The sequence below is a fragment of the Malus domestica genome, chromosome 15 (assembly GCF_042453785.1).
Source record: "Malus domestica chromosome 15, GDT2T_hap1".
NCBI classification, from domain to species: Eukaryota; Viridiplantae; Streptophyta; class Magnoliopsida; order Rosales; family Rosaceae; genus Malus; species Malus domestica.
Window position 1 is genome coordinate 48901109 of NC_091675.1, and position 15966 is coordinate 48917074.

Here is a 15966-nt window from a genome sequence, read left to right on the forward strand (position 1 = left end):
CTCTTAAGTAAGGGGAAAATTCCTACAAGCAATAACTCTCTGAATGTACTCCTTGCACACATTGGTGCCCTTATAAAAGAAAGGGCAACAGGGCCGTTGGTTCAGAAATCAAAGAGGCACCACTCTTCGGATTTCGAAGAGGCACCACTTTCCACACTCAACATCAGCTCCTCGGGTACCACAAATAACTTTGCCAAAGATCTCTGACAAAGTTTAGACACATAAATTTTGAAGGTCCAGCTACCCTACTATTACCCATAAGGGTAAAGGAGCAGCACCACTGCTTGATAACTAGAAAGTCCCAATGTGTGTCAACCTTCGTGCTCCGTGGCAAGGCAGACTGGTAAAAATGCCCAACCTTTACTCACATTCGAGAAAACACTCCCAACAAGATTGCTTGCTCAAAAATCGAAGAGGAACCACTATCGGAATCTTGAGAGCCAGACTCCTAATAGGATTACTTTCTCAAAAATCGAAGAGACACTGATCTCCGAATCTCAAGAGTCAGACTCCCAACAGGATTTCTTTCTCAAAAATCGAAGAGGCACCGTTCTTTGAATCTCGAGAGCCAGATCCCCGACAGGATTGCTTGTTCGAAAACTGAAGAGGCACCGCTCTCCGAACTTCGAGAGCTAGATTTCCTTGGATAAAGCTTGTCTGCAATCTTCACACGCAACATCAACTTTCCAGATACGACAGACCACTTTTTCAAAGCGCTCTGACAAAGTTAAACCATGTGAAGTTTGCAGCTCCCACTACATTGTTATGACCAAGAAGGGTAAATGAATAGCATTATTACTTGCTCAAAAATCGAAGAGGCACTGCCCTCCGAATCTCGAGAGCCAGACTCCCAACAGGATTACTTTCTCAAAAATCGAAGAGGCACTGCTCTCCGAATCTCGAGAGCCAGATCCCCGACAAGATTGCTTGTTCGAAAACCGAAGAGGCATCGTTCTCTGAACTTTGATAGCCAGATTTCCTTAGATAAAGCTTGTCTGCAATCTTCACACGCAACATCAGCTTTCCAGATACCACATACCATTTTTTCAAAGTGCTCTGACAACGTTAAAACACATGAAGCTTGCAGCTCCCACTACATTGCTACGAACAAGAAGGGTAAATGAATAGCACTACTACTTGTTGTTAGGGAGACTCCTATATATGTCGACCTCCATCCTCCACAGCCAGGCAAACCTACAAATAAAAAAAATGCTCAACTTTTCCTCACATCCGAGAGGGCACTCTCAGCAGAGTCTCTCGAAATACTCAGCTTCTTTTCTTCCCGATAATACCTCTGCAAACAAGCCATACCAGAGCAAGAGTATCTTATATCATCAGGGTTAAAAGCAAGAGTATCCCATATCATGCTTTTTCCCTATCTTTTCCTTTGGCCTTGTTCTTACATGCAAGACAAAGAGAAAGAGAGCAATCAGTCAGCACTTGGAATTTAGCTTTTAGTCAGGAACCGACTCCCTGGAACCCCTTACTTGATTACTTACCTGGCATTGCTCTCAAGTACTCATCTTCAACATCTTATGCTTCCAGAGAAGATACCACATCTGCCTGAGGAACAGATAGGGCAAGTGAGAAGGATACAAGGAAGCATGTGGAGATAAGCGTAACAGAACACGTGCCGATACATCCACTACTTTGTCAACAGTAAACGTATCCCATATCATCAGGGTCGAACGTATTATAGATTTGATGGACTTGTTTTGACCATCAAATTCTTGAGTCAGCCTTATACTCTAGAGGGAACCAGAAAACCCTCCAGCCCAATTCAAGAATAAGCATGTGGAAAGTTACTTCTTCAAAAGCAAAAGTATCTCATATCATCTCTTCTCCATTTGCTTCTCCTTATCCTTGGTGCTATTTACAACACAAGAAGAAGGAGAACAATCAACCGGAAGCCGAAGTCGAACCTCCGATCCAGGTTGCTTGCTTGGAAGTTTGATTGTTTACCTTGTCTGTTACCTCATTTGGCAAATCTCCTAGCTCGGCGACTTGGGGGACTCCTACTATAGGGTTTGTATCGCACTTGACCAAGCCCGAAACTACAAGTAAGCTTCAAGTGAAATTGATACATTACCTTGTGCATCTTTATCAGTTAAAGATACCACCCCAGATACCACCCATGGATGGAGGAAAAGTACTTTCAGAGAAGATGTCAAATCTACATATGAGACAGATAAGGCAAGTGAAAATGATACCACACTTCGGTACTTAGAAGTTTCGTGATTACTCAATGGCTTGGATCTTGCAAGTCCCCAACCGAGGAGCTTCCCTCACTCAGGAACTTAGGGGAGCACTGTTTGTACCATACTTGACCAATCCCGAAACTACTGAGCACCGGTCAACGTTATATCGTCAAGGACCCAGAAGAGTTTCCCTCAAACCAGAAGGCTAATCACAGTGCGACACGTGTCGACATCAGAAGCCAATCATAGCGCGACACGTGTCAACATCAGAAGCCAATCACAACACGACACGTGTCAAAGTTAGAATGAAACTAGAAACTTTCTTCTATAAATAGAGATCATTCTCTCACAATATTTCCGAATGTCATTTGTACTAAATCATTCACTTGTACTCGCTAAAGGAGAGCTTGAACCTATGTACTTGTGTAAACCCTTAACAATTAATGAGAACTCCTCTACTCCGTGGACTGGGTGAACCACGTACATCTTGTGTTTGCTTCCCTATCTCTATCCGTTTACTTACTTATCCACACTAGTGACTGGAGCAATCTAGCGAAGGTCACAAACTTAACACTTTTTGTTGTACCAAAGTCCTCGCTGATTTTGTGCATCAACAGCTTCCATTTTTTAATGTAAAATATATTTATTTTTTAATCTAAAATGTATTCATTGTTGTTTATATATAATGTACACATTGATTTCTATATAAAATGTACCCATTTTTTTGTATAAAATGTACCCATTTTTTTCAATTCATCATTTTGGTCCCTCACTTTCAAAATCAATCAATGTCATTCTTGACATTCACTACCCCACATCAATTTGGTCATTCCATTAAGATTTTATCAACTATTCTGTTAGTTTGTATGTGGGACCCACAAATCCAATGGAATGGTGACACGTAGATTGCCCAAAATAAAGGTTTTTGTCGCAAATGGTTCATGACATTGATCCAACTCCTCATTTTAGTCCCTGAGTTTGAAAAATCGATAAATTTGGTCCCTGACTTTCAATACCGCATGTCAATTTAATCCTTCCGTTAAAGTTTTGTCAATATTTTTTGTCTCACTAATCCAATCATATGGCGCCACGTGAATTAACTATAAGAAACTATTTTTTTATAAGATTTAAAACTAAAAGTAAAATGAGAAACTAAAAACCAAATTAAAAGAAAATAAAAGTCATCGTCGTTTTCATTAGGTATGCTAAAAAAGAAAAAGAAGGCACCATGACACCACTAAAGTACTTAGCCTCCTGAACTCACTTCTCTTTCTCTCGAGTTGGTTATAGTCCTATCAAATTTGAATTGAATTTGGATTCGATTTTATTGAATTTAGATTGAATTTTTTCTAATTGGGGTTGTGGGATGCCAGAAAAATGCCAACGTGGAATACTCGTCCGTTGGTTCACTTTTAAAAAGAAAAAGTTTCTTCTAGTTAATCTATATGGAGTCATATGATTGAATTAGTGGGACCACATCAGCACACAAACAAAAAGTATTGATGAAATTTTAACTTGATGTGCAGTAGTGAAAGTCAGGGACCAAATTTATTTATTTTTTATACTTGGGGACCAAATGAGGAGTTGGATCAATGTCATGGACTATTTGCGATAAAACCCTTATTTTGTGTAATCCATGTGTCACCATTTCATTGGATTTGTGGGTTTCACGTACAAACTAACGGAAGCACCAAATTGATGTGGGTAGAGAATGTCAAGAACAATATTGATTGATTTTGAAAGTGAGGGACTAAAATGATGAGTTTGATCAATCTCATGGACCATTGTGATAAAAACCCTTTTTTGTTTGCATCAAATGTACCCACATGTATTAAATTTATAATTACATACACCATTATTGTAACATCCCACATCGTCCAGGGGAGTGATCCTTAAATGTATATTCCCATCCCTACCTAGCACGAGGCCTTTTAGGAGCTCACTGGCTTTTGGTTCCGTAGGAACTCCGAAGTTAAGCGAGAAGGGGGCTAGAGCACTCCCAGGATGGGTGACCCACTAGGAAGTTGCTCGTGAGTTCCCAGAAACAAAACCGTGAGGGTGTGGTCGGGGCCCAAAGCGGACAATATCGTGCTACGGTGGTGGAGCGGGCTCGGGAAGTGATCCATCCCAGGCCGGGATGTGACAATTATACGTGTATAATTACATGGACACATTTTTTAAAAACATTTTTATGGGTTAAAACATTTTTCTTCTGGGGAAATGTTGAAATTGTACCCATAGATAATTATATATGGCATATACAGGTACAATCTTTTGACATGTAAATTGTAACAACTATTTTATCATTCATAACAATGTTGCTTTTGGACAAATTCATAACAAATGTTGGATACATTCTTTTGGTACTTTTTTTACATTGTTTCCAACCAATTCATATATATATATATATATATATGCGTACATACACTTGACATTTATTAATATACATTTTCAAAAGGAATTATATTGTTATATTGATTTTTATTCAATCAAAATTTTGAAAATTTTCCTTTTTTTTTTTTGTGGCCGTTTTTTTTATTATAGCTCATTAGATATGAGATTTTAAATACCATATAAATCTCAAGTTTTATTGTTGACATGGAAATACATTAATACTAATATGCTGAGGTGTACAAAGTCAAAGAACATTAAAGTTTTAATATTAGTGGCTTGAGACCACATCCAAAGTCTCCCATATCAAAACCACTATATAAGAATCACTTATATCTCCTCACAAAAAGAAAAGTGTTGGAGTAAACTTCCTGAGTGGGGTTTTTTTTTTTTTTTTTTTTTTAACAAACGATATTATCTACACTAAGGAGGGAAGGGGTGTGCTTAGACTCACAATGGGCTAGCAATAATGTGGTTCAAATTCGCTTTTGGTAAGAGTTGAACTAAGACATCTCATTTACAAGTGAAGAGGAATACCGCTATACCGTAGTACTAAGTGGTAGAACTTCCTAGGGTTCTTTGTAAAACAGAGAGAGAGAGAGAGAGAGAGAGAGAGAGAGAGAGAGAGTGGTAGAACTTCCTAGAGTTCTTTGTAAAACAGAGAGAGAGAGAGAGAGAGAGAGAGAGAGAGGGAGCACCACCATAGCTAGCGGTTGATGCGATGAAAGTTAAGCACTCAAATTAAACCCTCTTGTTGTCAAATTGTAGTATAAATGCAAGTAGGGATCGTTTTAAACCGGGGATTAGGAAGGCTTGCTAAAACCTCTAAACTAACTCAAAAACATAAAAACAAAGTTAAAAACGTTTGAATAGACTTGAAGGACTCAAAACAGGTTCACAAGACTCAAAACAACTTAAAAACACTCAAAATTGCCTAAAAACACAAACTAGGCAGTTTCTGACTCTAACACAACTTTGGACGAAATTTGGGTTTTGACTTTACTCAAAACACTCTAAAACACAAACAAAACAGATTTTAAACACTTTGAAACAAGAAAGTAAAAGGGGGATTTTAGTTTTGATGAATTTGAAACAAACAAACAAGTTATAAAACTAGGCAGATTGTAAAACGAATTTAAGAAATAAGATGATGGATGGATTAGTTAGAGGTCCGTTCTTCACACATGACACACTTGTACATGAATCGATTTTCAATTGCTTTTCAATAAACTATGAATTCTCAACGCCCCAGATTAACTGTGAATTGCACTAATTAACCCTCAGATTTTCCTAATTTCATTGAATTGGATGATTGCATACAACAACCCAAAGCATTCCCCACAAGTTCCTTACATGAATTGCATAATAGAGATACAAGCAAGAATCCTTAAGTTCTATGAAAATCATAAGCATTGACGAAACACTTGTAACTATGAATTGCATGAAACTTATGCCAAGAATTTACTTAACACGGTTGTGACGAGCAACATTTACTACTTGTGAATATAAGTTCATAACGATTAGGTGAAACTCCCTTATATCCTAGCATCAGATTTATGCATGAAAATTAAGCGTGCACTCTCAACCAACATACACAAATAAGTTTTAATTCAAATGGATAAGTAAATTGAATTCATAACTTATGAATCACAACTAAAAGTAATCAAATCATATTGCAAGCATGAACATGGTTTCAAACTTCCCTCTAACTAAATAAGGGTTTAGCCACTCATAATTGCAACAAAATTAGAAAATAACAAAGTAGACATTGAAAGCAAGAACGAAGTACACCTAAAATGCTCCAAATTCCAAGCTTGAAACGCCAAGGACCTTTGTTTTCACCACCTTGTTGCAACAAGTGTCTAGGATGTGTATAAATATATGGAAAGGTTATGAATGTATTTATGTTGGATGGATACCACGGCAAGGGGAAGGGAATTCTTTGTGTTTGTGGGATGTGGGAATGGTTAAGAAGAAAAACTCTGCCTTGCGGCAGAATGTGTCTCTCCCCACTCTCCCCCAACTAAAAATCTGCACCCCTGTATATATATATATATATATATATATATATATATATATATATATATATATATATGAATTTTAGGCTTATGTAGTGGTAAAAAGGGTGGGGAATGGTTAAGGAGAAAAGACATAAACTTGCGGCAGATTTGAATCAAAACACTTCCAGTTGTCCGTGCAGTTTGCATGTGTTTGTATGAGTGATGTCTCCCTTCTTTGCATGTGCCATGTGTGAATGATGTCTCCACTTTCTTTTCTTCCAAACTATCCGTCTATCCCTCTCCTATTTTTCTGCTTGAAATTGTAGATTGTGAAGTAATCATCAAAGGTTGTTGCTACACAAGTATGAATGATGGTGCCAGCTCCTCTTAGTGTGTGTGTGTGCTGTCCACTCCTTCATTCTTTATTTCCTGCTGCCCATGCCGTGTGTGTATGTCATCTTTGTTCTTGTGGCTGAAAGTATCTCCTTTCTTGCATGTGCCATGTTTTTCCATGTGATCTATCCCTCTCTTGCCGTGCATTCCTCCCTCTTTGCATGTGTGTGTCTCTTTTGCATGTGTGTGTTGTCATCTTGGTTTCTCCTTTGCACATGCTATGTGCTGTCCATGTTTAGATCCTTTTTATATTTGCACACTTGCTTCAACATTTCAGCCACAAACCACTACACTTTCTCTCCATGCCGTGTGTGTTTCTTTGCCTTTGTATGTGGGTGTCTTTGCATGTGCCTTGTATGATGTTGTCTCCATCACATGGCAGCTATGATGTTTGTTAGTTGTAGGTCACACACTTGCACACACATATGCTGAATTCTAATCTTCCCAAAACATCCATCCTTATGTCTCCAAGTGCATGCAATCCATTTCAGCCCAAAATTGCTCCAAAATGCACCAAAATGCACTTTTCTTGCCAACTTTGTTATTAGGACCTACAAACATACGAAAATGGTTTAAAACACTCTTATAAGCAATAACTAACTAAGTAAGTGCAAGAAAACATGTTAACTAAGTCGCACAAATATGCTCATATCAGCGGTCCACCTCCCTTCCAAGAACAATAGTGATCATGCCACTTATTCTTGTTCTAAAGACGCATGACTCTTTCTAACACACTTGAATAGAGACACCAAACATTTAGTGTAAAAGGAGATCTAAATTTCGACTAACTCGCACGAGCTAGGAGCTAAAGGTCCAGGAAGTTAGAAGGCATTTCACTAAGGATTTCAACCTTGATAAAAAATCAAGGTATAACTTCAAGAGGTAAGCACCACTACTCTTGTTATTGTACGAATGTTTTGCTAAAGAACCAAGCTTTAAAGGTCCATTGAAATCAAACTGCAGAGTGCATGCAAAGCTTCCTTTTACTTTTGGTAAAAATGTTTTTTTCTTATATGCACTTTGTTGGCTAATTAAAGTTTAATTATTACTGACTTGATCCAACAAATTGGAATGAATGCAGTAGGTTTGACTGCAAGCTTATTTATATATTGTTTACGAGTACGATGGACACATAAATTAACCACATCCAATAGAAAAATGAGACGTGGACTTTATGCTCACTATGACGATTTACCCTTGTTTTCTTGTGAGTAGACCACATGCCACCCCAAGGAATGTGGCATCTGTCTGCTTTGTATGAGGGACCATTGCACCTGTTTGTCTTGTGGTGTCACACTCCAAATTCGAGAATAAGGATGATAATCGAATTAGGGCATGAATAGTGTCTTAGGAAAAAAAATTAAATATTACAACAAAAGTATAATGGAACCAGAGCCATCTAAAAGTTCACTTAAACCTAATTATTTAGTACATCATGAGTTTAAAGAGTTCAACTCTAACAACATACTCTTAAGATACCAAGACACTTTACTCTAAGCACAACTAGGAAACAAGCACACACATGATATGGCTATCCATTTAGAGACAGGTTATCATCAAGTTCCTCCATACTGGTACCTGCAATAGCTAATAGGGTGTGAGCTATTCATGCCCAGTAGGAACCATATGCCCTTCAAGTTCATTTATCACAGTTAATCAAAGTGTCATGCATCAAACAATTCGGTAACATACAAATGATATGACAAAGAAGTACATAGAACTCACTCCTTCTAATCCAGCTAACCTATATTCACGGCATCCAAACCCGCACGTCCCATACCATGCTTATACCACTTGGTTCCGAACACCATAAAATATAAGTTAACTCCCATTCCTCCCTTAACCTCGAATTTTATTAGTAGTTTTAGTTTCGTTAATATGGGCCCTTCCCCTGACGCCCAACTACATGTTCAAGCCCTTCACCCTACGCTTAAACATATACAAATTTTCAATACTTTGTTTAACCAACTTTACACAACCCAACACTTGACTTTAAAACATGTAATGCAACCTGAGCATATCAATAACACAGACACAATTGTAAACCTCAACATATTCAATCCAGAAATTTTACATAGCTCAACCATTCATCCACATAATAATATTTAACAAAATCAATATATATCTAATACACTAGAGAGGAAACTATCAGCCCATAACACAATCATGACAAACAAATGTTTCCAATGCATCCAAGCATTTCATTACTACTGTAATAGGTATAATTACTAATATCACCAAGATTAAATATGATATAGGACTAACATCGGGAAATAAAGCCCCTACCTCAAGTCCAGCTAACTAGAATACCTCTCTAAGTCTCCGAAGTGTCCAGAGTCACTCCCAGACCTAAAATCACATAAATAATAATAAAAGTTAACTTAAAGCTGGAATAAAGATTCAATTTCATTCTATCAAAAGTTTACCTAAATATACCCCTGTCACAACCTCTTGATGAACCAAGCTTAAGTCCCTATATTGTGACCCTGTTTTCATCCCTCAAAACTCCATGGAAAAGGATAAAATTACTTAGGTTTTAAAGCTTAACAAACCTAGTTTCTAATCTAATATGAGTTTCCCAAAACGGATTTAAGAGAAGAAAATAATCAAGCTCCAAAATTTAAGTTCACAAACTGTTTTTCTGCAGAAAATCTGCAGATTTCTAGATTTTTTTCACATTTTCAAATCATATTTTTCCATAGAAGATCTCAACCAAAATAATTGAAATAAATTGGGTTTTGTTCCTTGTCATGTCTAATTTCAAATATATAAAAAGACTTTTTAAAAACATGTAATAGATTGAGAGAAAACAAGAGTCAAAATGAGGCTCACGAAACTACAGTTTTCTAGTAATCAAAGTTGCAATGGTAAGAAAATAGAAAATTAACAAATTTAAGCTAACCTTTTGTACCAATCGAAGAACACACTAACACCCTCTCAGCTCCCCTCTTCCGATTTCCTACTTTTCCCTCTCCAAAACCTCTCACTCTCCTCTAGTTCTTCAATAAGGGTTAGAAATACTCCCTTAAATCCCATCATTGCATCTCTGATTTAGGATGCTTACTCACTCCCCCTAGACTACCCACATCACCTCCAACATTTATGGACAGAAATATGAATATCTTAGTTCCCCACCGTGTGATGGTTGGGAAGGAGAAGAAGAGTTGGTATGGTCTACACGTATAAACCATCCCTTATCTGTTTCTTTGGGTTTTTTTTTATTTTTTTTAAACTAAAATAATCTTACTCCTATAATATATATATATATATATATATATATATATATATTCCAAATGTTTCATGTGGGTACTAGGCATTTGGGCTTACTAACATATAAAAAGTGTTTTAAGCTCATGGTATGTCTTCCCACTGGGCCATGTCCAACCCAATCGTAGAAGGAGGCTGACTCTTCGGAGTCTTACGTTTGGGTGTTCGATGCGTATTCGCTCCTACCTAGGACTACTTGTATGCAGGACCGCAGATACTAGTTTGCACCATTATTAGTATAACGGTAAGGCCCTATCTCTAATGGAAAGGGCTAAAAGTCCAAAAGCTAAAAATGACTTGATTTGCCTAAAAACTCATCTCTAACTGATGGCTGGGCTATAATTCTATGGATCTCACCAGTCCATTATTTGGCCAAAGGGGCATCAGGTTGGCCAAATGTAGTCCCTTTTTAGCCCATTATGAGGGCTAGCTCCTTAGTTGTAAATTGGTTCAAACTTAACGGCTAGATTTGAAAACATCCAAATGTAGTTACGGCTAGATTTGAAAACATCCAAATGTAGTTTAATCAAATTAACCAATAAATTTAAAGTATAAACTTAAAACTAATAAATTATTGAGGGGGCTATGTTTAGCACATTCGTTTTGAGATGGTTTATGAGTATGGCCTAACACTATTCATTTAAAAATAACTTTTTTGCAGGCTATAATTATGGACAGGGCTCTATTTAGCCCTTTCGGTTGGAAATGGCCCAAGGTTCACCTATTATGGCTTGCAACCTTCCTTCCCAGTTACCTACAAGGGTTTAGGTCTATAAATAGCCAAGTTAAAAAAAAAAAAAAAGATAATCGTCACTTGCTACTCATAATTATCTTTGTTCAATTTCTCTCAAACTACTTTTGTGACTTAGGCATCATATGTCCTTTGGTAGACACCCTCCCCTTTTCTTAGGTGACCAACAATTAGGCTAATAGTGTTTCTTATTTTGTAAGTGGAGTTTTGTCAACTGAAACTTGGATGAAATTTGCATCAACAAATAGGTGCTTTCATAAAGAGATCTGAAAAAACACTCAACTATTGCTTGAAGATCTGAGTGAAGAAAGTAAATCCCAAAATCTTTCTTCGGTGTTCTTTGTTCATCGTTCATCATCGTCTGCCCACATCAAACAACCATGGTGACAAAAGCCAGGAGCAAGAACGCGGATCCAGTTATATCATCAATCACAAGCCCTATTGCACATTTCTCTAGAGATTGGAACCACTTTCACCATGGGAAAGGATTGGCGCGACTTTGTTGAGGTCTCAAATCACCGCCATGGTCACTGCCACAACCGTCGTCGTGACACCATCGCGTGCTATGACCCTAACCATGGTGCAACAACAACCATGGCAGCAACAACCACTGCAAACGTGCCCACAGCTGGTGTGTTCGACTCCCGCCAAACAGTAGCCATTGACTCGGCAGCTACCCACCAAATGGCTACCACCGGTTCATCCGACTTCTACTTAGCGGCACTAAGCCCCATGGACCCCATAGACGACCCTAGTTAAATCAATTTTAAGGCCCGAGCTCGTTGATTCAAAATCCCTAACTCTCATAGGCATTGGCCCATCAGTGCAGCATCTAGCGGGTATGCGCGCATGCATGCGCATTGCTAGCAAACCCGTGCTAGAGCAAACCTGGGGAGCTACTGATAGAATTTTTACCACCTGCAAAAGTAGGGATAAAAACACTTAAAAATACTTGCAAAAATACCAGGTTATCGTTGTATAGTAGCTCAAGTAAGGTCATTTTCCACAAGGATTGAATGAATAATTTGTATTTAAACTAATCCTTAGCTAATTATTTGAAACAAAGTTCCTCAAATGTTGATTTTGAAATTTAAAATAATACAAACGAATTTAAAATAAAAACAATTAAATAAATCAAAAAAGTAAAGACAATAAAAGAAAACAGTTTTGGAAAACAATTTAAACACTAGGGTTCCATCGTTGCTATTAACAATCCTAAGCATTTATATCAATTACTTATGAATTTCCACATACATGCTTTGAATGTTAGGTTTTCCTAATGTATATTTTCCTTGTAATGTTTAAGTGGAAACGTATATCTAACATGCAACTCGTCTGTGATGTTCAAATCGAATATAAACATGCAAGGCTCAGTAAGCTTTCCTTTGAAAAAACATGCAACCCTTAAGAGCGTGATGTTCACTTTCAGTGAACTTACAATTACTAATCACAAGAAGCCCTCCTCAATTTCAGGGTAATGTTCCAACATAAATTGCATCAAATTACTTATCTAAATACCTTAATAGTCGTAAATCACCAAGACAATTGAATAGTTTAATCGTGGTCACTAATAATTCAAAGCAAGCATGCATCCATTCGTCAAGTTGAAAGACTCACAAACATCCTTCAATTGGAATCACTCCAAAATTCCTCCATTTGAATACTTTTTGCTCAAGAGGAAGTTGAATGTTCTACATTGAAAATATAATTCAAAGTATCAAAATTCACACACAATGACCAATAAATTAATACTAAGGTTAGAGTAAAATACATATTGACTCATCAACTACCTATCCAAAAGCTCATTCTTTACATTTTACATACTTTACCATGACGCTCAGTCAGCAGACGATGATGTTTAATTAACTCCTTACTCATACCAATCTCATTCGTGACTTTGATCTTGGCTTGTAAAATCAAAAGGAGATCGAGCGGGAGTCACTATTTCGTAGACGGCTAGGAAAAGAAGTCATAGGCAACAGAATTCCCGCCTATTAGCAGCAAAGTCAGGAGCTCAGAGACCATTCAACAGAAAGGGATAAAGATCACATATTGATGAGTGAAGCATTAAGGAGTGTTCATTCTAGGCTAGGCCTTTGCTCCGACGTGCCTTCTCGCATGGGGTCAAGGGCTAGTTTTCATACTTGACTCGGTCCTTAGTAAAGTCTTCATAATGGACAGAGCTCAGGCATAGCATTCACTCCCACCTTGGTTTTAGGGGTGCTCTAAGAATCACGTCAGCGTACCATCTACGAGGAGAAACAGCACAATGGTTCGTCCGAAGTTAGCTCCACCAATTCTTTAGTTTAATAATTGTAGGAAGTGGACCGTAAACCACCGTGAAATTATGGAGCAGTAATGGCAGCAGGTTAACATCCATCCCATCTTAGTAAGACATATAACTATTACTCGACTAATGAATCAGAGACTTCAAGCCAGAAGAAAACTTGTAGGTAGTGCTACACAGGCAGGTAACCATCGTAAATGTTTTTCCATTCATAGACGAGATCGTGTAGACGCGACCTCTTCAGAGGTTCTTAATCATCCTTCATGCCGTTCAAGAGAAATTCGGAACCAGACCGGTACCTGAAACATTACTGAAGTGTTATGACACTTCACAAGTAGAACGAAGCCTTGATGTGCAAATTTTTTGCTATTATTTTGCAGGCAGGGAGCTGAGGATTGGTTTCACTCTCTGGTCCTACAGTTTATTGGCAATTCTAAGATACTCTGAAACTCATTTCATAGAAAATCACTTTGAGGCAAATTCTATGAATTCACCTCCCCAGCAAAAGGAGCACTCAGTATCTCTAAGTGACGTCAGACACCTTAGCTCCCATGCCAAGGCGTAAAACATCTAGCAGAAGCATAGCCTTTGTATGCAGTGGATGTGGAAATAATGGTTGAAGAACAATTGTGCAATTGTGCAACTTACAGACATAAGAAAAATTTGAGCATACCCTACACAAGGAAGTTGATTGAGTGACTGTCTCACCATTCTCTTATGACAATGAGCAGATGGCTCCTATAAGAAGATTTTCAACTCCCACCTTTACATTGTTTTAGAGGGACTCAGATCCAAAGAGACAGTTGGAACACTTTAGGATGACGATCAGCTGATCCGCAAAGTCTATGCAACAACTTTGCAACAAGCTGCACAGAACTGGTTCCATACTTCAAAACCTCGTTCAATCAATAACTTTAAGGATATTTTCCTTGATTTTATGAAGGAATATTCCTTTTACAAGGTCATCAAAAAGCTGTCAGACCATCTCTTCACTGTCTAAAAGAAATCTATCAAATCGCTTCATGGTAACATTAAATGATTTAAAGAAGAAAATGCCAAAATTGTGGGATGTGATTGTAACATTGCATTAGTCGCATTCAAAGGTGGCCTACCAGCTGATCACTCTTTACAGAGATCTTACCATGAATTGAAGCTTATTTTTGGAAGATGTTTTTGTTATGGCTAAGCTTCATGCCATTTGGTATGATGCTAAGCATGCAGTTAAGGCAATTGACCTTGCGAAGAGTTTGCATGGACATCACTATATGGAGTTGGACAAAAGACTTTTGGTGGGAATACCCACAGAGGAGAAAAACACAAGGCGTGCCCTTCCAAATGAATCTCTTTCCAAGAAGAAGCAAATGAAGTTCACCATCCCTATCTACCAAATACTTCGAGAAGTGAAGGACAAGCCTTGACTGAGAAGGCTGTCATCACTAAAGAGTGATCCAAACAAATGGAATAAAAAAAAAAAAGTATTGTGCATTCATGCATCATATTTTGATAATATCGGTAAGTTCATTTATTGGTGCAACCATCTTTATGAGAAGAAAGGCCATTGCATAAAGTATGGGCCAAAAAGGCCATTTAAAATATCAAAGATTACGATGCAGGGAATGAACATTCACAAAAGACGATCAAGATTAACAAGATCTTGGCTAAACCAGAGGCTCGTAGCGTTACCAATTGTGAGAAGAAGCATAAGATCTAGCAGGTTACGATGGTAGCCCAAATATTGACTAAGAGTTCCTTTACAGAGGATGACTTGATAGTCGATTTCTTCAAGAAGGATTTAAATAGACTTGATTTATTGCATGCTTTGATTATAAGCAGAAAATAATCATGCTTATGCACTCTGGTGCGGGATCGATCCTACTGATCCCTCTCCCCTTAATAACTAACAACTAACAACTTAACCTACTAATGAAACAAACATTAAGTTGATGAAACAAAGGCAAGAGAGAATTAGAATTATGGAGAAGCATAGAAGGGGATTGGAACCAAGAAACCAAGGAAACAAAATTGAGATGGGAAAAGCAAAGAAATTAGGAAAATACCCCAAAATGGGACAATTTCTTAATCTTGGGAAAGAAATCGGACAAATCAGTTATGCACAAGCCATGCACACCATGCACAAAAGAGAATTACTAAAATACCCACATATAAATACTAAAAATTAGAAGCCCATTGCATCACTTTTCTCATTCGGAAGAGAGGGATGTTGAGAGAGCTCTATGAGCTATGGGTTTATGGGTTGAGCTCAGATCTTTGAGCTTCGCTTTCGAAGAGAGGGAAGTCAAAAAAGAGATGAGAGAGTGAGCTAGGTTTTGGGTTGACCTCATACTCTGATTTTGAACAAAGAGATGCGAGAGAGAGAGAGAGAGAGAGAGAGAGAGGTGAGAAGAGTAAGCTGGGTTTTGTACCATATTTTCTGTTTTGGCTAGAAAGTTCCATTTTTTCCGACGACTGAAGCTTCAATAGGCATAGTAAGGTACATGGTTTAGTTCTAAGATCCTTCATCAATGATATAAATGGGTTGTTTGTAAGATGAATTAATACTTAGAAGTTAAATTAGGGTTTGTGCTTCATGTTGGGGCCTATGGGTGGAATAAATTTCGGGTTTTGACGTGCTACAAAACTGGGATAGAAAAATTTCTGGTTCAAGTGTCTAATTGCATA

General features: G+C 37.8%; 1 long non-coding RNA gene across 1 annotated transcript; it reads right to left on the bottom strand.

The window, feature by feature from the left end:
- Positions 1-6180: 6180 nt before the first annotated feature.
- LOC103402016 (uncharacterized) lies at positions 6181-10193 on the bottom strand. Its single transcript, XR_523998.4, has 4 exons — positions 9885-10193; positions 9269-9331; positions 8178-8560; positions 6181-7533 (listed from the first exon to the last, which is right to left on the bottom strand). It is a non-coding gene; the product is annotated as an uncharacterized lncRNA (long non-coding RNA).
- Between the last annotated feature and the right edge of the window lie 5773 nt (positions 10194-15966).